We start from the raw sequence: 22,421 nt of genomic DNA, 5'->3' as shown, positions 1-22,421 counted from the left end.
AATGGATGTATCTTAATATGCTCCTCTTTCCTTTTAAGGGAGGACAAATATTAATTTGAAACTAACTGATAGCAATCAGTAAATACTTTGACTGAATAAATCAATGCTAAATATTAGGTTAAATGATAATTTGAATTTTAGACTTATAAAATAACAACAATACAATGGTTCCTTCAGGGCAGGGACTATTTTTTTATTAGTCTGTATATTGTTGATGCCTAACATGTACCTAATATATAACATATGTTCAATAAAGATTTATTGAATGAGTAGATAGTGGGTCAAATAGATTCAAGTTAGACTGGGCTCCAGTTCACACTTTTAAGTTTTGGGAGACTAGGTTAGTAAGAAATGCTAATGTCATATTCTTCTCTCATTGTTAAAAAATAAGATCATTTAAAAATTGTACTTGTTGATTTATTTCTTGTTTGTTCATAACACTGACTGAGAATTCATCTTTTGTCCATCATATCTGATATTCATACTCACTGTCAGACACTTGCTAAGTCAATATTGATGATATTTTATAAAATTTAATTGGGTTTAAAATATACTTGGTCTGATAGTCTAAGAGATTTCAGATCAGATCAGTCTCTCAGTCGTGTCTGACTCTTTGCGACCCCATGAATCGCAGCATGCCAGGCCTCCCTGTCCATCACCAACTCCCGGAGTTCACTGAGCCTCAAGTCCATCGAGTCAGTGATGCCATCCAGCCATCTCATCCTCTGTCGGCCCCTTCTCCTCCTGCCCCCCATCCATCCCAGCATCAGAATCTTTTCCAATGAGTCAACTCTTCGCATGAGGTGGCCAAAGTACTGGAGTTTCAGCTTTAGCATCATTCCTTCCAAAGAAATCCCAGGGCTGATCTCCTTCAGAATGGACTGGTTGGATCTCCTTGCAGTCCAAGGGACTCTCAAGAGTCTTCTCCAACACCACAGTTCAAAAGCATCAATACTTCGGTGCTCAGCCTTCTTCACAGTCCAACTCTCACATCCATACATGACCACAGGAAAAACCATAGCCTCGACTAGACGAACCTTTGTTGGCAAAGTAATGTTTCTGCTTTTGAATATGCTATCTAGGTTGGTCATAACTTTCCTTCCAAGGAGTAAACGTCTTTTAATTTCATGGCTGCAGTCACCATCTGCAGTGATTTTGGAGCCCAGAAAAATAAAGTCTGACACTGTTTCCACTGTTTCCCCATCTATTTCCCATGAAGTGGTGGGACCAGATGCCATGATCTTTGTTTTCTGAATGTTGAGCTTTAAGCCAACTTTTTCACTCTCCTCTTTCACTTTCATCAAGAGGCTTTTGAGTTCCTCTTCACTTTCTGCCATAAGGGTGGTGTCACCTGCATATCTGAGGTTATTGATATTTCTCCTGGCAATCTTGATTCCAGCTTGTGTTTCTTCCAGTCCAGCATTTCTCATGATGTACTCTGCATAGAAGTTAAATAAACAGGGTGACAATATACAGCCTTGATGAACCCCTTTTCCTATTTGGAACCAGTTTGTTGTTCCATGTCCAGTTCTAACTGTTGCTTCCTGACCTGCATACAAATTTCTCAAGAGGCAGATCAGGTGTTCTGGTATTCCCATCTCTTTCAGAATTTTCCACAGTTTATTGTGATCCACACAGTCAAAGGCTTTGGCATAGTCAATAAAGAGATTTAAGTGATACTTAATAAGTACATTTCTTTATAGTGTGATCTAGTGACCTTGCTAAATACTTCCTCCAGATTCTCCCAAATTTAAAAGATAATCTCAAGTTCTGCTTGCTTTCTGAAGTAAACTTTACAAGGAACCTGCAGAGTCAAATTCACAGATCTTTAAAATTTAAGTAACAATATGGTATACTTTTCAAAAACATCTCACGTGCGGTTCAGTTCAGTACAGGTCAGTCTCTCAATCGTGTCCAACTCTTTGCAACCCCATGAATCACAGCACGCCAGGCTTCCCTGTCCATCACCAACTCCGGGAGTTCACTCAGACTCACGTCCATCGAGTCAGTGATGCCATCCAGCCATATCATCCTGTGTCGTCCCCTTCTCCTCCTGCCCCCAATCCCTCCCAGCATCAGAGTCTCTTCCAATGAGTCAACTCTTCGCATGAGGTGGCAAAGTACTGGAGTTTCAGCTTTAGCATCATTCCCTCCAAAGAAATCCCAGGGCTGATCTCCTTCAGAATGGACTCGTTGGATCTCCTTGCAGTCCAAGGGACTCTCAAGGGTCTTCTCCAACACCACAGTTCAAAAGCATCAATTCTTCAGTGCTCAGTTTTCTTCACAGTCCAATTCTCATATCCATACACGACCACTGGAAAAACCATAGCCTTGACTAGACAGAACTTTGTTGGCAAAGTAATGTCTCTGCTTTTCAACATGCTATCTAGGTTGGTCATAACTTTTCTTCCAAGGAGTAAGCGTCTTTTAATTTCACATGCGGGAGACCCTCAAAAAACATTCTTGAGTAAATTACAAAATGTGTGAAACACAAGTTGATGAGGTTATAGGCTGACTTACAGAATAAATTACATCTGTCACAATGGTGATACAAAATTCAGCCAACTTTAATATTTCATTTTCACTATAATTCATCTTATTTTTTTCCATTAAATTTTAGCCTGCATTTCTGTTATATTTAATTCTTTAAGAAGTCTTAAAGAGAAAAGAAAAATTAAAAAAAAATCAGTGGTAGATATCTTATTGCTGAAATAAAAAATGATTCACTCATCTGACAGATTATACTGTTCTAACTGAGGATAATGGCTTTGTCTTATAAAGAAAGCCCCTTTTCTTAAAGGCTCAGCATCAAAGACAGTTCATTTCAGTTCAGTCTCTCAGTCAGGTCTGACTCTTTGGGATCCGATGGACTGCAGCGTTCCAGGCTTCCCTGTCCATAACCAATTGCTGGAGCTTGCTCAAACTCATGCCCATCAAGTCAGTAATGCCATCCAACCATTTTATCCTCTGTTATCTCCTTCCCCTTCTCTCTTCAATTTTTTCCAGCATTGGGTCTTTTCCAATGAGTCAGTTCTTCGCATCAGGTGGCCAGAGTATTTCAGTTTCAGCTTCGGCATCGACATTAGTCCTTCCAGTGAATATTCAGGACTGATTTCCTTTAGGATGGACTGGTTGGATTTCCTTGCAACCCAAGGGACTCTCAAGAGTCTTCTCCAGCACCATAGTTCAAAAGCATCAATTCTTTGGCACTCAGCTTTCTTTATAGTCCAACTCTCACATCCATACATGACTACTGGGAAAACCATAGCTTTGCCTAGACGGACCTTTGTTGGCAAAGTAATGTCTCTGCTTTTTAATATGCTGTCTAGGTTGGTCATAGCTTTTCTTCCAAGCTGCAAGTATCTTTTAATTTCAAGGCTGAAGTCACCACCTGCAGTGATTTGGGAGCCCAAGAAAATAAAGTCTGTCACTGTTTCCATTGTTTCCCCATATATTTGCCATGAAGTGATGGGACTGGATGCTATGATCTTGGTTTTTTGAATGTTGAGTTTTAAGCCACTTTTTCACTCTCCTCTTTCACTTTCATCAAGTGGCTCTTTAGTGCTTCTTTGCTTTCTGCCATAAGGGTGGTGTCACCTGCTTATATGATGTTGCTGATATTTCTCCTGGCAATCTTGATTCCAGCTTGTGCTTCATTCAGCCCGGCATTTCGCATGATGTACTCTGCATATAAGTTAAATAAGCAGAGTGACAATATATAGCCTTGACATACTCCTTTCCCAATTTGGAACCAGTCCATTGTTCCATGTCCGGTTCTAATTGTTGTTTCTTGACCTTCATACAGATTTCTCAGGAGGCAGGTAAGATGGTCTGGTATTCCCATCTCTTGAAGAATTTTCCACAGTTTGCTGTGATCCACATAATCAAAGGCTTTGGTGTAGTCAATAAAGCAGAAGTAGTTGTTTATCTGTAACTCTCTTGCTTTTTCTACGATCCAACAGATGTTGGCAATTTGATCTCTGGTTCCCTCTTCCTTTTCTAAATCCAGCTGGAATATCTGTAATTTCACAGTTCACGTACTGTTGACACCTAGCTTGGAGAATTTTGAACATTGTTTTGCTAGCGGGTGAGATGAAGGCAACTGTGCAGTAGTTTGACTATTTTTGGGCATTGCCTTTCTTTGGGATTGGAGTGAAAACTGACCTTTTCCAGTCCTGTGGCCACTGTTGAGGTGAATTTAATTCAGATGGCCATTATATCTACTACTGTGGGCAAAAATCCCTTAGAAGAAATGCAGTAGCTCTCGTAGTCAACAAGAATCTGAAATGCAGTACTTGGATGCAATCTCCAAAATGACAGAATGATCTCTGTTCATTTCCAAGGCAAACCATCCAGTATCACAGTAATCCAAGTCTATGCCCCAACCACTAATGTTGAAGATGCTGAGTGGTTTTATGAAGAGCTACAAGACCTTCTAGAACTAACACCCCTAAAAGATATCCTTTTCATCACAGGGGACTGGAATGCAAAAGTAAGAAGTCGAGAGATACTTGGAGTAACAGGCAAGTTTGGCCTTGGAGAACAAAATGAAGTGGGGCAAAGGCTAACAGAGTTTTGCTGAGAATGCACTGGTCATAGCAAACACCCTTTTCCAACAACACAAGAGATGACTCTACCCAGGGACATCACCAGATGGTCAATACCAAAATCAGATTGATTATATTCTTTACAATAAAAGACAGGGAATCTCTTTAATATCCCCAACCTAAAACTGATATCTGTATGTCCTTTTTCTAACATTCAAATAATAAGACATATTTTAATGTATAATTAATTTAATATTAAAATGATTAATATTACAATTTATGCTCTAGAAAGCCACAAGATAATTTTGCTTATTTACTCTTGTCAGGTGTGGTTTTATAAAACAAATAGGCTTTTTCTTTGAACACACCTCTGTGAAACTGTTTGATCATTATGAATTATTTCAATCTGTTGTGATCAGGAAGCAGTATAAAAATTATAATACATGATCCTTATTGAGCATTATTAATTGTGTTCTCTCCTAAAGTATTATATTTTAGAAGAAGTAATTGCTTTATTCCTAGCAACACTATACAGCAAGAATTTTACTACTGAATTTTTGTAGAAGAATAAACTGATGCCTAGGAAGGCTAAGAAACTCTTCCGTTGTGACACAGCTAGTAAACAGCAGTTAGCAAGCAGTGGAGTTGAGATGTGAACACTGATAGTTTGGCTTCTGAATGTCTGAGCCCCTGTCCTGTAGTTGTACAACACAGAAGCTGAGCTGTGGTAGATAAAGCTCTCGTCCTAGTAGTCTTGGACAAGGTTTTTGACTGAGTTCCTCAATTTCAAAATAGAAATATTATTTATTCTTTATGGCTTAATACAGTGTTTGAGACCTTAGATTTTGGAGTGACACTGGATTTGAAGCCAAGTTCTGCTACTCACCAGCTGTATCACTTGAGCAAGTCACGGAGCCTATTCGTGCCATGATTTCCCCACTGAGCAACTGAAGTGAACTGAACTTCCCCATAAACACTAAGGAAATAATAAAATGCATACCTCATAGATGTTCTGAGAATTAAATTAGTTTCCCTCTCTCCTTCCTTCTGTCTCTCTCTCACTTGGAGAGTCTTATAACTGTAATCACTTTAAAAGTACTTGTTAAATATCATCAGTTCAGTTCAGTTCACTTCAGTCGCTCAGTCGTGTTCGACTCTTTATGACCCCATGAATCGCAGCACGCCAGGCTTCCCTGTCCATCACCAACTCCCAGAGTTCACTCAAACTCACGTCCATCGAGTCAGTGATGCCATCCAGCCATCTCATCCTCTGTCGTCTCCTTCTCCTCCTGCCCCTAATCCCTGCCAGCATCAGAGTCTTTGCCAATGAGTCAACTCTTCACGTGAGGTGGCCAAAGTACTGGAGTTTCAGCTTTAGCATCATTCCTTCCAAAGAAATCCCAGGGCTGATCTCCTTCAGAATGGACTGGTTGGATCTCCTTGCAGTCCAAGGGACTCTCAAGAGTATTCTCCAACACCTCAGTTCAAAAGCATCAATTCTTTGGCACTCAGCTTTTTTCACAGTCCAACTCTCACATCCATACATGACCACAGGAAAAACCATAGCCCGGACTAGACGGACCTTTGTTGGCAAAATACTGTCTCTGCTTTTGAATATGCTATCTAGGTTGGTCATAACTTTCCTTCCAAGGAGTAAGTGTCTTTTAATTTCATGGCTGCAATCACCATCTGCAGTGATTTTGGAGCCCCCCAAAATAAAGTCTGACACTGGTTTCCACTGTGTCCCCATCCTGTTCCCATGAGGTGATGGGACCAGATGCCATGACCTTAGTTTTCTGAATGTTAGGCCAACTTTTTCACTCTCCTCTTTCACTTTCATCAACAGGCTTTTTAGTTCCTCTTCACTTCTTACCATAAGGGTGGTGTCATCTGATTATCTGAGGTTATTGATATTTCTCCCGGCAATCTTGATTCCAGCTTGTGCTTCTTCCAGCCCAGCATTTCTCATAATATACTCTGCATATAAGTTAAATAAGCCGGCTGACAATATACAGCCTTGACGTACTCCTTTTCCTATTTGGAACCAGTCTGTTGTTCCATATCCAGTTCTAACTGTTGCCTCCTGACCTGTATATAGGTTTCTCAAGAGGCAGGTCAGGTGGTCTGGTATTCCCATCTCTTTCAGAATTTTCCACAATTTATTGTGATCCACAATAGGCTTTGGCATAGTCAATAAAGCAGAAATAGATGTTTTTCTGGAACTCTCTTCCTTTTTCGATGATCCAGCAGATGTTGGCAATTTGATCTTGGCTTCCTCTGCCTTTTCTAAAACCAGCTTGAACATCTGGAAGTTCATTGTTCATGTATTGCTCAAGCGTGGGTTGGAGAATTTTGAGCATTGCTTTACTAGCGTGTGAGATGAATGCAATTGTGCGGTAGTTTGAGCATTCTTTCCCATTGCCTTTCTTTGGGACTGGAATGAAAACAGACCTTTTCCAGTCCTGTGGCCACTGCTGAGTTTTCCAAATTTGCTGGCATATTGAGTGCAACACTTTCACGGCATCATCTTTCAGGATTTGAAATAGCTCAACTGGAATTCCATCACCTCCACTAGCTTTGTTTGTAGTGATGCTTTCTAAGGCCGCTTGACTTCACATTCCAGGATGTCTGGCTCTAGGTGAGTGATCACACCATCATGATTATCTGGGTCATGAAGGTCTTTTTTGTACAGTTCTTCTGTGTATTCTTGCCACCTGTTCATAATATCTTCTGCTTCTGTTAGGTCCATACCACTTCTGTCCTTTATTGAGCCCATCTTTGCATGAAATATTCCCTTGCTATCTCTAATTTTCTTGAAGAGATCTCTTGTCTTTCCCATCCTGTTGTTTTCAAAAGGAATAAATTAATTTGAATAAATAATGGCCGTAAAACCCAAAATAAAATGAAATAGGAAATAGGCATTGTTGTCTTCAATAGAGTATAGAGAATATTCAATAGAGAACATCTCTATTTTCATGTCTCATCAATCTTATCCTTGGATTCTGTTCTTTATTCTAAATTAATTGTAGTTACTATAAAATTCCAGTTTTTCCTCTCAATGCCTGGCCTCACTACTTGTTCCCAATATCTGGACAAACTTCCTTCTCTGTATCTTTCCCCTCCTTCTTTATTGCTCTCTATTATCATCATCATCATGTGCTGTGCTTAGTCACTCAGTTGTGTCTGACTCTTTGAGACCCCAAGAACTGTAGCCCATCAGGCTCCTCCATCCATGGCGATTCTCCAGGCAAGAATACTGGAGTGGGTTGCCATGCTCTCCTCCAGGGGATCGTTTCAACCCAGGGATTCAAGCCAGGTTTCCTGTGTTGCAGGTGGATTCTTTACCATCTTAGCTACCAGGGAAGCCCAAGAATACTGGAGTGGGTAGCCCATCCCTTTCCCAACAGATCTTCCCAACCAAGAAATCAAACCAGGTCTCCTGCTATGCAGGTGGATTCTTTACCAGCTGAGCTACCAGGGAAGCCCTAGTCATTTTCATTATCATCATTATGAAGCCCTCAGTCTCTCGGAAGGGTTCTCTGGTGTGTTCAAGATTAGTATGGGAGCCCTCACTCAAGTATGTTCCTACAGCTCCCTACGTTGTTGCTGTCATAACACTCACCATCAGTCCATATGACAATTGATTTCCTATTTGCCTGTCTGTTATCTTCAATTAAGCACAACTTAAGAAATTCTCTATCTCTCTAGCACCTACCACACTTCCTGATATGAAGCATTTTGTTCTGTATGTATACTGAGTACCTGGAATCCTTCTTTTCAATTGATGGGCACTAAGGTCTAAGTCAGTGGTTCCCAAAAGATGGTGTATGGAAATATTTTCTCAGCCAGTGAAAACAAACAAATAAATATATCTAGTCACTTTTCATAAAGACAAATTTATTTACTTTTTTAAAGTTCTTATGTTTATGATTTTTATAAAAATATTCTTCATTAAATGAAAGTAATAATAAATGAATAGGTTTATTGTAGCCTTTTAGAAAATTAAAAGCATTAAACTTATTAATCCTAGAATCTGTATTTCTTAAAATTTAACTAAACCATGAAATCTAAAATTCTGGTGTCAACAGAATGAGGCATAAAAATATGGACCTAAGTGGATGATGTAGAAAAGTATGATGGTGAAGAGATTCAAAAAGGATATGTGGTAACTTTTTTTTTCATAACGTTGCTTAGAATTAGTGTAAAATGTATTGCAATAGTCATGAATTTAAACTATTTATTGTAATCTAAGTGAATATTCTATTTGTTGTACCTGTCCCAATACCTAAGTCTCATAGATGGAAGTCATAGAGCTTCTGCATTTCAGTAAGGCATTTGATAGAGTTCCAAGAACTATTATTGGACCAGGTATAGAAATATTTCATAGTTGATGATAAAAAAGCATGAATTCATAGCCTTTAAGTGATGGATATATGTCAGTGTCAGCTTGAAATGTTATGGCATTTTCTTTGGCTCAGGAACATTCAAAATTTTATTATTGACTTGGACTGAGGTCACTGATACCTTGCCTATTTAATCTTGGTGTGACAGGTATTATAAAGAAACAACAATGATGGAGAATCAGATACAAAAAAGTCCTTGAGAGATTGAAATAATTGACCATTTTAAGAAAAAAAATATGTTAAGTGATAATACAAATATACGCTTGTATGCCAAAAGGAAATTCACAAGTTTACTCATTAAAAGAAAGGTAGATGAGATGTAGGGATTTTAATTCAATATGAGCTAACAGTATGACGGACCTAAAAATAGTTGTAATTTCCTTTTGTATTAATAAATTAAAGGGTAGGATAGGCACAAGAGAAAAAACCAATTATTTGCTTTTGAGTAGTAGACAGATACCACATTGCAAGATGTTTTGATGAAGGCAATGCATATAAAGATGAGCTACCAAATGTTGAAAAGAATCAACCTGAAATTAAACAAGAGTTAGAAAAATTTTGTATTTCAAATATTCATTTAACTTTTTCATCCTGGGGAGTATGTGTATAGTGCATGTGTGTGTATGTGTTTATATGTTGTCCACACAGATTACAGAAAAGCATCCAAGAAGAAAAATGCTTTTCATTTATTTATAAAAATATTTCAGATTATATAATGTCAAATTAAATGTTTGTAGAGACAGTCTATTATAAATGAAATAATAATGAAGTCACTTTCCTACAGGTAAAGATCACAAATACTAGTATTTTACATCCTCCAAGCAACTGCTGAAAAATGCAATTACTTTTCCAACTTATTTAAATATTGAGAGCTGTGAAATATACATTGTAATAAACTTGCCTTTGATTTTTGCAGATAGGTAATGTCATAAGTGAGGTTGTGAGCAATATTAGAGGATAATAAATCAGATTTTAATACTTTTTATACATTTATTTCTCTGAAAGTACATTTTATTCATGTTAATTAAAGAGAATCAATAATAGAGTGCTGAGAAAATGGCTTTATAAAGCACATTTGGTCAGTGTTGAACAAACATTCTGTCAGGGTACTGAACAAGAAGGAATGGAGTCAAATATGTCACTCTAGATGCTGCTTTCCCCAAATATTGTTCTTCCATCTTGTTCCCACTTACTCTACTCGGCCTATGGGGTGAAATAAACATAGAGGTAAATGTGGAGTTACTGCAGGAGAGGAATACTCTATAACTTGAATAAATGGACTCTTTTTCTTATTCACTACTTTTCTTTTACTATGGATGTCACACTTCGTTGGTCCAGCCTACGGCTAATGTGTCATCATGATGAATGCCACCCAGTGCTATGAGACAATAGTCTAGTGAAATGAGGGCTTCATGATGAGCTGTAGTTCATTTCTGATTTTTGCATAGATTGGTTGAGTGACCTTGAGTAAATTGGGTCATGTCAGCATATTGGAGTTTTTGGCGGCATCCTTGCTTGCCTCATATATAATGAATGTATTGCATGTGGTAACCTTTCAATATGAATAATCAAAGTTATTAATAAGACAGTAACGATATTGTACTATCTTATAACTAATGTTGCTAGGTTACTAAATTTATCTCAATAGCTAGTTTCTTTATTGAGATTATAGGAATGCTTTTCTACTTGTGTGTTATATAATTTCTTTAAAATATTTGAACATATCATTTTTCTTTATGAAGGTATAATTGAAAGATAAATTATAAAGTATTTTAAGTATATAATATGATGCTTTGATATATGTATACACTGTGAAAAGATTCCTCCCTACTGAGTTAATTAACATATCCATCATCTCACATATTTATTAACAAAGTAGAAAGAGGATATCTTTGATAGGGAATGCCCCATTCTTCTTCAGAAGCTCTAACTAAAATAAATAAACTGTAAAGGGAAAAACTGGTAATTTCCAAAGAGGAAAACAGGATAACATGAGAGATATTAGAAACTTATAGAAAGTCTAAAAATTAGAGTTGGATTTAGTTGCAAGTCATGTCCAACTCAGGACTGCAGCCTGCCAGGCTCCTCTGTCCATGGAATTCGCCAAGCAAGAATACTCTAGTAGGTTGCTATTTCCTTTTCCAGGAGATCTTTCTGATTCAGGGATTGAATGTAGGTCTTTTAGTCTCCTGCATTGGCATTCGAGTCCTTTACCACTAGTGCTTCCTGGGAAGGCCCTTATTAGTTGCCAGGCAGTGATGCACAATCCTATATGATATGGCTTTCTTTGGGATTGGAATGAAACTGACCTTTTCCAGTCCTGTGGCCACTGCTGAGTTTTCCAAATTTGCTAGCATATTGACAGCAGCACTTTCACAGCATCATCTTTTAGGATTTGAAATAGCTCAACTGGAATTCCATCACCTCCACTAGCTTTGTTCATAGTGATGCTTCCTAAGGCCCACTTGACTTCACATTCCAGGATGTCTGGCTCTAGGTGAGTGATCACACCACTGTGATTATCTTGGTCGTGAAGGTCTTTTTTGTACAGTTCTTCTGTGTATTCTTGCCACCTGTTCATAATATCTTCTGCTTCTGTTAGGTCCATATCATTTCTGTTCTATATTGAGCCCAACTTTGCATGAAATGTTCCCTTGGTATCTCTAATTTTCTTGAAGAGATCTCTAATCTTTCCCATTCTATTTTTTTTCTCTATTTCTTTACACTGATCACTGAGGAAGGCTTTCTTATCTCTTCTTGCTATTCTTTGGAACTCTGCGTTCAAATGGGTATATCTTTCCTTTTCTCCTTTGCTTTTTGCTTCTCTTTTTTTCACAGCTATTTGTAAGGCCTCCTCAGACAACCATGTTGCTTTTTTGCATTCCTTTTTCTTGGGGATGGTCTTGATCCCTGTCTCCTGTACAATGTCATGAACCTCTGACCATAGTTCATCAGGCATTCTGTCTATCAGATCTAGTCCCTTAAATCTATTTTTCACTTCCATAATTTGGCCCCAGGTAAATAACAGGGAGGGAACACAGCCCCACCCATCAAGAGAAAATTGGATTAAAGGTTTACTGAACATGGCCCTGCCTATCAGAACAAGTCCCAATTTCCCCCTCAGTCAGTCTCTCCCATTAGGAAGCTTCCATAAGCCTCCTACCCTTCTCCATTAGAGGGCAGACAGACTGAAAACCACAATGACAGGAACCTAACCAATCTGATCACAGGGACCACAGCCTTGTCTAACTCAACGTAACTATGAGCCATGCCGTGTAGAGCCACCCAAGATGGACAGGTCATGGTGGAGAGTTCTGACAAAATGTGGTCCACTGGAGAAGGGACTGGCAAACACTTCAGTATTCTTGCCTTGAGAACCCTATGAACAGTATGAAAAAGTGATTATTAATCCTATATATAACACAAACATATTAATAGGAATGTATGTAAGTAAGGAGAAGGATATGGCAACCTACTCCAGTACTCTTGCCTGGAAGATCCCACGGACAGAGGAGCCTAGTAGGCTACAGTCCATGGCGTTGCAAAGAGTTGGGCACAACCGAGTGACTTCAGTACATAAGTAAACATCAGTGGCACAATCTGTAAAAGGCTGGTAGTTTAATTATGCCAGCCTATCCTGTAAGTTTCTGAAAACAAATGTGTTAGATGATTACATATAAGCCTTTGCATATTGGATTATTTATTATTTCAGTCACGAGCATTCATTCTCCCTTCTTTTAGAAGAGGGTGTTTAGATGGGTCTGAGCCCACTTTTGTCTTCAAGGTACCATATGATTCAGTCCAGGGCAATCAAAGCATAATATTTTCCATCTATAGTTATTAGTCTCAATATAGACATGTGACACAATCACAGCTAATTCTTGTCTAAATGTATAATGATTTTTCAAGAAAGAGACATTCTTTTCCCTATAGTCTTAAACCTCTCAATGTAGATACTGTCCTATAGGCAACTATCTCACTTTCCTGGGGAGGAAGAGAACAAAGCCAACATGTCTGAGTATTTGGATCCAATATGTGAAAAGTAAATTCCTCTCTTTTTATAAGCTTAAGCTGATCATCCCCTCTGCTTTCTTAAATCTTTCCTGTTTCTTTGTCAATGTCTAGTTTAGATGTGAACAACTCTCTTTACTCAACTTCTTATATGAATTCCCAGAGCTCATATGGCCAAGATAACACACATTTTGGGCACATCCTTCTAGTCTACCTTAGACTGCTACAGCTGAATTTTTCCTGGGCCCATATCTTACCATTACCCTCAATGCTCCCCACCACAGACAAATGTACACACACACAGAACACTCACATACAAACACATACCTCGCTTAAAAACTCAAACTTAAAAAACTCAAACAGTATGGGGAATGTACCTGTACACATTCTCCACAGATATAATATATGTTACTTTTTCCTGACCAGGTGCTTAGAAAACACTAATTGATTTACACATATTTCTCAAAATTTCTTCAAAAGACACACAAAAAAGCCAAAATTATGAGCCTGATCCCACTGCGAGCTTTGACATATTGAGAAATCTACATGATTTTATAAAAGGGAATATGTTCTGATATTAAGACTAACTTGACTTGAAGAAATGAGAGTATGTCATTAAATATTATGCCAAATATGATATCCATACATAGAGAGAGACCCCTTGGGCAAAGGCATAAGTACATCACCAAAGATAATTAGGAAATACTCTTTGAAATGTGTCTGGGGCAGGAGAGAAAATTTAGATCCTGAGAACTATTTTGGAATTATGCTACAATTGCAAATATCAAAGGATCTATATTACTTTTAAAACTAAATTTAATATGTTGAAACATTGAGTTTTAGACAGCCTTTGGAATCAATAAACATGCAGAATGAAGAGGCTGAGAATGCTACATAAGCATTTGTGTCACCCAACATATGCATTGTCATGCCATGAAAATCAACTTAAGGATAAAAAATATATAGCAATATTAAATATATTTAGGCTTAAATGTACTATATCTACTAGCTATCTGAAATGATCTTAGCTGGGAAAAAAGTATCCTGCTTTCTGTTTCTTTTTTCTCATTTCTTTGACCTTTTACCCAGTAAGAGGTAAGCATTGATCTGTAGCCCTGATTATAGCTGTACCTTTATATTAGACATATGTGTTTTTTTTTTAGACATATGTTTATTAGATCTGTACATATCATTGATATCTTTTATAGCTACCCAATTTTAGAGGTTGCTTCTTTGAAGATAACCCAGAAAATTGAACATCATTTTTTAGATGATACTCTGCTACTTTTTCCTTCAAAAAATCCTAAAGAAAACCAATTGGAAATTAAATAGCAATTTCTGCTTCATCAAATTTCCTTTAAAAATACATGTGATTTTACAGAAATTATTGGTAAAATACATCTTAACATTATGTTTGCATGGGAAGTCCAAATACTGCAGAAAACAAGACTTTTCTTGTATTGGTTTAAAACTTTGTATTCTGTCACTTTTATTCCACTTGATTTTAAACATAATTTATTTTAGACTACATAATAATTATTCCTCAATGATTTGCATATTATTCATTTGGAAATCTTTAAAATGTTATTTGCCAATGTTCTTAGCCTAAATTTAATAATATGTCATCCTTTTTTGATTAAGGTTTTTCTTTAGTGTAAATCTGAGTAAACATAAGCATGAGAAGATTAATTAGATTTAGTTACCATGGAGAATGTGTAATAGCAAATAAATAAACAGGAATATATTTAGCAGTCCAAATATAGGAAGAGTATCCTGAGCACACATCTTGATAGTACATGATTTGTTCTTCATGCATATGAGTCATAGTACTAACATGCATAAATCTTTTATCATCACTTGTCCTATAGTGGTATAGAGAATGCTGTATCAGCATACTGGAGGTTGTATTTTGTTCCATTATAGCTATCATCTTTTAAAAGATATTTTTCTATACAAACCAATACAATATTGTAAAGTAATTAGCTTCCAATTAAAATAAATAAATTTAAATTAAAAAAAGATATTTTTCTGTACTGTCTTAAATGAAGTCAATTCATTATTAATACATTTTGAAAAAGGTACACAATATATTACAAATATTATTGTACCTTTTTACAAACAATTCAGTAATTGCATGGCCATTTTATGTGTCTTTTACAAAATATGACTTTAAGTTTTATATTTTATCCTAACACCTCAGCTGCTTTACTCTTAAATCTCTAATTGAAAGCCATTTCAAAGGGAGGGCACTGTATGGATTTAGTAATTAATCTTAATTTTATTAAAGACAAAACCAATAGTAATAACTCTACAATTATTACATTATGTACCATAAACGAAGTATAGTGCTAAGTAGTTTTATGAATAATCTCCGTGGTACATACAGCAACACAAAGGACATAAGATTATTCTCACAATTTAAAATTGAGGAAACTTTGAACTAAATAGTTTTAGTGACTTAAAAGATACTGCTACTAATAAACGGCAGAGTGAGACTTGAGCTCAGGTGTGACTGGAGACTTGAATGGTTATAAATGGAAGACATGTATCAGAAGTATGATGGAGCTTTTCTTTGTAACAAGTTGTGAGAATGAGAGCAGAGCAGGGCACATAGATGTTTAACATTTCTTTCTTAAGTTAGTAAATGGTTTTTAGATTTTTAAAGATGAAAGTATATAACTGTATTTTAAATAAGTCTCCTAGAATAAGACTAGAGGTGAAATATACTAGCTGTATAGTTATATTTAAAATACTTATAATTTTTAATGAATATTGGAGACCAAATTAATTGTACAGCTGATGATTTTAATCCAGTGTGATTGGGAAACAAACAGCATATGAAATCATGACCCCATCATTTTGTTCATGCTCTTCTGAGCAAGAACCTTTTCACTCTCGATTAGGGGACATGTTAACCCAATTATACCAACTTTAATGGATTTTTATCAAAATGTGTTTTTTGATATTATCCCAATTAAGTAAATAAAATTATTTTATTACTAGTATGAACAGGACAGTTTAATACATTTTACAATGAAGGTTTGCTTAATTTACTGAATTTTGTTTTAGTCTTAATTGTAGTTTCTGTGCTTTTGTTTCTTTTCATTTCATTGTATTTTATTTTCTAAAAATGAAATTGGTAATACATTAGTCTTACAGGGAAACAGTCCACAGAAAAACAATTTTGTTCAGATATACATTTTGTTAGTAAGATTTGATTCTTCTGGCAATTTTAGGCAATGAAAACTTTACCAAGCAGTTTTAGAAACTGTAAGTTTTACTCCCTGTTGATTGTGTCTGCAAAGTCATCTTTTACTGGGTCAGTGTTACTTTTAAATGGTATTGACATTGATTTTCTAATTTCTGTCAAATTTTACTTCCTGAAGTGCTAACTACTCTGTTTTGCTTTACGTTGATGTTCTTATGTAGTGATATGGCCTAGGATCAAAACAAAAGATTTATGATTTGTATTTTATGACTCAGATAATTTATAAAAACTATCTCATACATTTCAATACTGAACTACGATTCAAGGTGGATAAATATTATTATTGTACTAGTTTTTCTTTGTATTTCTGAGCACTTTAAGTCTGAGGGGCTTCCCCAATGGCACAGTGGGTAAAGAATCTGTCTGAAATGCAGGAGACATGGGAGACACAGGTTCAATCCCTGGGTTGGGAAGATCCCCTGGAGGAGGAAGTGGCAAACTGTACTGGAAACATCCATGCTATTTTCAAAACGAAAAGCAATTGAGTGATAAGATCAAAATGCCTTCTTAGTAGATAGAAAGGCAAAGTCAAGATTTGATGCTAATGGAAAAATGATACCAAAATATTCAAAGTGGTTTACCTCAATCTGTGTGGTGCCAGTATGGGTAGTTTTATTTTCTTCTTTTTGATAATCTGTCTTTCAATATTTTCTATAATAAGCATGTATTACTTTTGAAATAAGGAAAAGAAATGAGGCAAGAGAGCAAGCAAACAAGAAGAGACAAATGATACATGGAGTAGAAAGGATTTCTGGGTATTCTGTAAAGTTCTGTAAATGGCAGTCAATACATCACAATTGCAGAGGCAGATTCAAGTTTTGGAAAAAAAAAATAGCTATGTGTGCAGTCCCCAGAAAATGGACCATTGTGGAGGCTAGAAGCCCAGTTAAGGAGGCTATCGTGGCATTGTGGGCGATGAATGATGAATTCTTGAAAGGAATAGGACATGGAGATGGTGCAAAGTTAGCAGAGTAGCAAAGAGCTATAGCAGGAGAAAAACGTAACCCAGTATAAATAAGAATTACATTTAAGACTTATAAAAAAAAAAAAAAAAGAAGTAATGTCCAAATGGAATGAGTTTCAGCCTGAGGCCCTAAACTGGCTCTCGATGTTAAGAAATAAACAAACAAAACACACATACACACAAGAAGAAATAAATGGTTATGTGTTAAGAATCTTATAGTGAAAATTATTCATGTCTCTGGAAATGTTCATTCAAGTATGGGTATATCTCTAGAGAAAACTTATTCAATCCAACCTAGAATGAATTGGCTGGAAGTGGAACCTGAGGGTGCCACTCCATGCCTGGATGCCAGCCTTTTGGGGAATGAGCAGAAGAAAAGGCTGGGGATGTCCCAAGGTACAGTATTTTTACTTTATGTTGCCTGCAATGTCGTTTGGTAGGTTCCCCTATAAAAAGGCAGACCTTTCTGGTGTCTCTCCCCAACTCTCACTCATTCCATTATCTGATTAGGGAACATATCAGAGGGAACCAACTGTGCCCAGCACCACCCCTTCTTCTCTATTCTTTGGGAGCCAGCCTGACCACAAGCAACCTCAGGTTTTCTGTGCCATAAATTTCACAGTGGAGGAGTCTACAGGGGAAGCCAAGAGCTTCAAAGTTCTGAATTGATAAAGTAGGTAAGTCAGTGTAATTCTTCAGAGAAAAGTAAGGAAGCCTATTTTTGTTTCAGATCTAAAAGCATAACCTACCAAAGACACCAAGTGGTGTCTGCTCATCATAAAGCTTATATTTTGATGTCCACCTACCTGAAATATGTCTATATCTCAGGTTATTCTAAACTCAGGTAGGAAAGAAGGTTGTCATTTATTAGGATTTTTCAAACCCTAAAACTGCTGTTGTTGGGATGCTGTCACACTTGTTTCTTGGTCCCCCAGGGTGGAGCTTACCAGATTGAATTCATCCAGAGAATAAATCTGCTGTCTGCCACTGGGTTGGAGACCTGGCTTGCAGATTTAAGTGAATCAGGGAGAGGGAGGATGTGAGTAATGAGATCTAGGGTGGAAAGTGAAAGTCGTTCAGTCATGTCTGACTTTTTGCAACCCCATGGACTTTGCGACTATATAGTCTATGGAGTTCTCATGGCCAGAATACTGGAATGGATAGCCTTTCTCTTCTCCAGGGGATCTTCCCAACCCAGGGATCAAACCCAGGTCTCCTGCATTGCAGGTGGAATCTTTACTAGCTGAGCCACAAGGGTGGAGGGGAGGTCTAAACCTTCTTAAATATTTAGTTTTCCAAGGCATTCAACTTTTCAGGTCCATTTCCAATGGAGAACTGTTTTTTTTGTTTGTTTGTTTGTTTTTTTGAAGTATAGTTGATTTACAATATTATTTGTTTCAGATATACAATATAGTGATTTAATATTTTTATAGGTTATACTCCATTTAAAGTATTAAAAAATAAGGACTTCCCTGGTGGTCCAGGGGTTAAGAGTCTGTGCTCCTAATGCAGGGGGCCCAGACTGATCCCTGGTCAAGGAACTAGATACCATATGCTGCAATTAAAGATCCTGCATGTGACAACAAAGACCTGGAGCAGCCAAATAAATTTAAAAAAATAAAATTTTAAAGAACTTTATTATAAAATAAAGTCTATAATGCCCTGTGTTGACAATATAGTCATGCTGCTTATTTATTTTATAAATAGTAGCTTATGCTTCTTAATCCCATACCTCTATCTCTCCCCTCCCCACATCCCTCTCTCTACTATAAACCCCTAGTTTGTTCTCTATACTTGTGAGTCTTTGCTTTGTTATGCATATTCATTTTACTTTTTAGATTCCACATTCATGTGATAACAAAGTTTTTCTCTATGTGACTTGTTTAACTTAGCATTATACTAGCCCCATCCACATTGTTGCAAATGCAAGTGGAAGAATGGCTGAATAATAGTACAGTACGTGTGTGTGTTTGCCACATCTTCACCCATTCATCTATTGATGGGCACTTAGGTTGCTTCTGTATCTTGGCTATGATAAATAATGTTGCTAGGAACATTGGGGCATGTGTATCTTTTCAAATCAGTTTTCATTTTCTTTGCATATATATCCAGCAGTGGAATTGCTGGATTATATGGTAGTTCTATTTTTATTTTTTTTTGAGGAAGCTCCATATTATTTTCCATAGTGGCTGCACCAATTTACATTCCCACTGAGAGCGTAAAAGAAGTCCCTTTTCTCCACATCCTCAAGAACAACCAAGATGGCAGAAAAAGATGCTGAGCTCACCTCCTCTTACAAGCACACCCAAACCACAACGGTCTGCAGAACAACCACTGATGAAAAAGATGAGAACCTACCAGAAAAGACCATCTCCAATATAAAGAAGGAACAGCAATGAGACTATGTGGGCTTCCTCAGTGGCTCAGCAGTAAAGAATCAGCCTGCAATGCAGGAGTCGCAGGAGGCCTGGGTTCCATCCCAGGCTTGGGAAGATCCTCTGGAGGAGAGCATAGCAACACACTTGCCTGGAGAATCCCACGGACAGAGGAGCCTGGCGGGCTACAGACTATAGGGTAACACAGAGTCAGATAGGACTGAAGCGACTTAGAACATACGCACACAAGGAGACCATCGGAGGAGTGGACCTGTGATGTAATCAAATCCCATCCCCCACTCCAGGTGGGCAACACATGCATTGGAGAATGATTCTATAGTTGAGGTTCCCCTTAGGAGTGGGAGTTCAGAGCCCCATGTCAGGCTCCTCAGACCAGGGGTCCGACACCAGGAAGATAAGCCCCCAGAGCATTCGGATTTGAAGCCCAGCACAGCTTAACCGCCGGAGCCTCACAGGACAGAGCGAAAACAGAGACTTCAGTCTGAATGGCGCACACAAAACGCCAGGGCAAAAGCAGTCATGTGATAGGAGCCTGGCTGGGCCAGACCTACCTGCTGGTCTTAGCGAGCCTCCTGGAGAGGCGGGAGGCTGTCGCTCACCCTGGGAACATTCAATTTCAGGAAAGCAGCGGTAGCCATATTGACTCGTTAGCATCAACACTACACCTGGTCCCGCCCCGCAGCCTGTGGTGCACAGGCCTGTGGTGGGATGCCTCAAGTCACACAACTAAAGGGGCCGAACACAGCCCCTCCCATCAGCAAACACGCTCCTGGACATGTGAGGGCTGCACGTGAAGGCCAAGCCCCAGCTCATTCTACCAGGAGACAGGCGCCAGAAGCAAGAAAACTAGGACCGGCTACGCAGGTCAGACCCTACCCTGGGGCCTGTTGGGCCCTGGCCCTGCCCACTAGTAAGTCATCCTAAACCTCCGGACCCCCCTATCCCTTACTCAACTACATCAGCAACTATCTCCCCACCCCCACCCAACTCACCCAACTCTGATCCAAGGAACAATCTGAAAAGGGCTCTGGGCTCCCAGACTTGCAGCCAGACCCCAGGAAACAGCTCTGCTGCCAGTGGTCTGGCACTAACCCCAGGACCTGGCTTCACCTGCCAGTGGGTGGGCAGTAGCGCAGAGTCTTTGAGACCCTGACTCTGCCCACCAGTAAGCCAGCACTAGCCCTGGGGCCCCCTGAAAAAGTGAAGTGAAACCACTAGTCACTCAGTTATATCCCACTGTTTTGTGACCCGATGGACCATAGCCTACCAGGTTCCTCTGTCCATGGGCTTCTCCAGGCAAGAATACTAGAGTGGGTTGCCAGTTTCTTCTCCAAGGGATTTTCCCAACCCAGGGTTTGAATCTGGGTCTCCCGTATTGCAGGCTGAGTTTTTACCACCTGAGTTACCAAGGAAATCCCCAGGGTCCCATAGCGTTCCTCAACCAGCCATCTCTACATCCTGGCCAACATTTGTTATTTGTAGACTTTTCAAAGATAGTCAATCTGACAGGTGAGACGTGATATCTCATTGTGATTTTGCTTTGCTTTTCCCTTATAATTAGTGACGGAGAAGGCGACGGCACCCCACTCCAGTACTCTTGCCTGGAAAATCCCATGGATGGAGGAGCCTGGTGGGCTGCAGTCCATGGGGTTGCTAAGAGTCGGACACGACTGAGCGACTTCACTTTCACTTTTCACTTTCATGCATTGGAGAAGGAAATGGCAACCCACTCCAGTGTTCTTGCCTGGAGAATCCCAGGGACAGAGGGGCCTGGTGGGCTGCTGTCTATGGGGTCGCACAGAGTCGGACACGACTGAAGTGACTTAGCAGTAGCAGCAGCAGTATGATTAGTGATACTGAGTACCTTTTATTATGCCTGTGAGCCATCTGTATGTCATTTAGGGAAAAATGCTTATTCAGGTCCTCTGCCCATTTTGACCAGATGTTTTTTTCTTTAGATACTGAGCTATATGACTTCTTTGTATTAATATGTTTGGGATATTAACCCCTTATTGGTCATATTATTTGTAATTTTTTTCTCCCATTCAGGAGGCTGACTTCTTTTTTTGTAGATGATTTCCTTTGCTGTGCAAAAGATTTTTAATTTCATTAAGTCCCATTTGTTCATTTTTGTTTTGTTTATTTTGCCTTGGGAGATGGGTCCAAACAAATATTTGTCTGATTCAGGTCAAAGCATGTTCTGTCTGTGTTCTCTTCTAGGAGGAGTTTTTATTATTTTAGGACTTATATTTAGGTCTTTAACACGTTTAGGGCTTCCCAGATGGTGCCAGTGGTAAAGAATCCACCTGCCAGGTGGATTCTTGCTGTAAGAGAAAGCAAGAGAAAATGGTTCAATCCCTGGGTCAGGAAGCTCCTCTGGAGGAGGAAATGGCAACCCACTCCAGTACTTTTGCCTGGAAAATTTCATGGACAGAGGAGCCTGATGGACTACAGTCTACAGGGTTGCAAAGAGCCAGGCTGAGCATGCACACACAATCCATTTTGAGTTTATTTTTGTATATGGTGTGAGGAAATGTTTTAATCTCATTCTTTTATGTGTAACATATGGCCTACTGTGCATAGCAGAGCTTCTTGCTGAGAAAAGTCATGGGCATACATGTTCAGCTTTCTCTGCATTGTCATGTCAATTACCACTTGACCATCTGTTTTCTATCTCCCAATGTTTTGTTGATAGCTCTAAGCAATATTTGTTTTTCTTGCACACATTTCATCACTTTAGATATGTGCCTGTATTATTGGCTTAGGGAGATTTTAATGGAGGTATATAGAGAGAACAGTGTTGATAGACCAGTGTTAAACTGGCCATATTTT

At 38.5% G+C, this 22,421-nt stretch overlaps 1 protein-coding gene across 1 annotated transcript in view; it reads right to left on the bottom strand.

The window, feature by feature from the left end:
- Positions 1-20,488, bottom strand: part of GABRG2 (gamma-aminobutyric acid type A receptor subunit gamma2) — a 243,559-nt gene extending 223,071 nt beyond the window's left edge. The window contains exon 1 of the mRNA XM_086413766.1: positions 20,141-20,488. The gene's annotated coding sequence lies outside the window, so the exon portion shown is untranslated. The remainder of the gene's footprint in view (positions 1-20,140) is intronic.
- Positions 20,489-22,421: the final 1,933 nt, after the last annotated feature.

This window comes from Bos grunniens, chromosome 7 (genome assembly GCF_055505025.1).
Source record: "Bos grunniens cultivar Pamir isolate PY7600 chromosome 7, Bosgru_T2T1.0, whole genome shotgun sequence".
NCBI lineage: Eukaryota > Metazoa > Chordata > Mammalia > Artiodactyla > Bovidae > Bos > Bos grunniens.
Note: the sequence above shows the minus strand (reverse complement) of the source record. Positions and strands in the feature narration are given on the sequence as shown.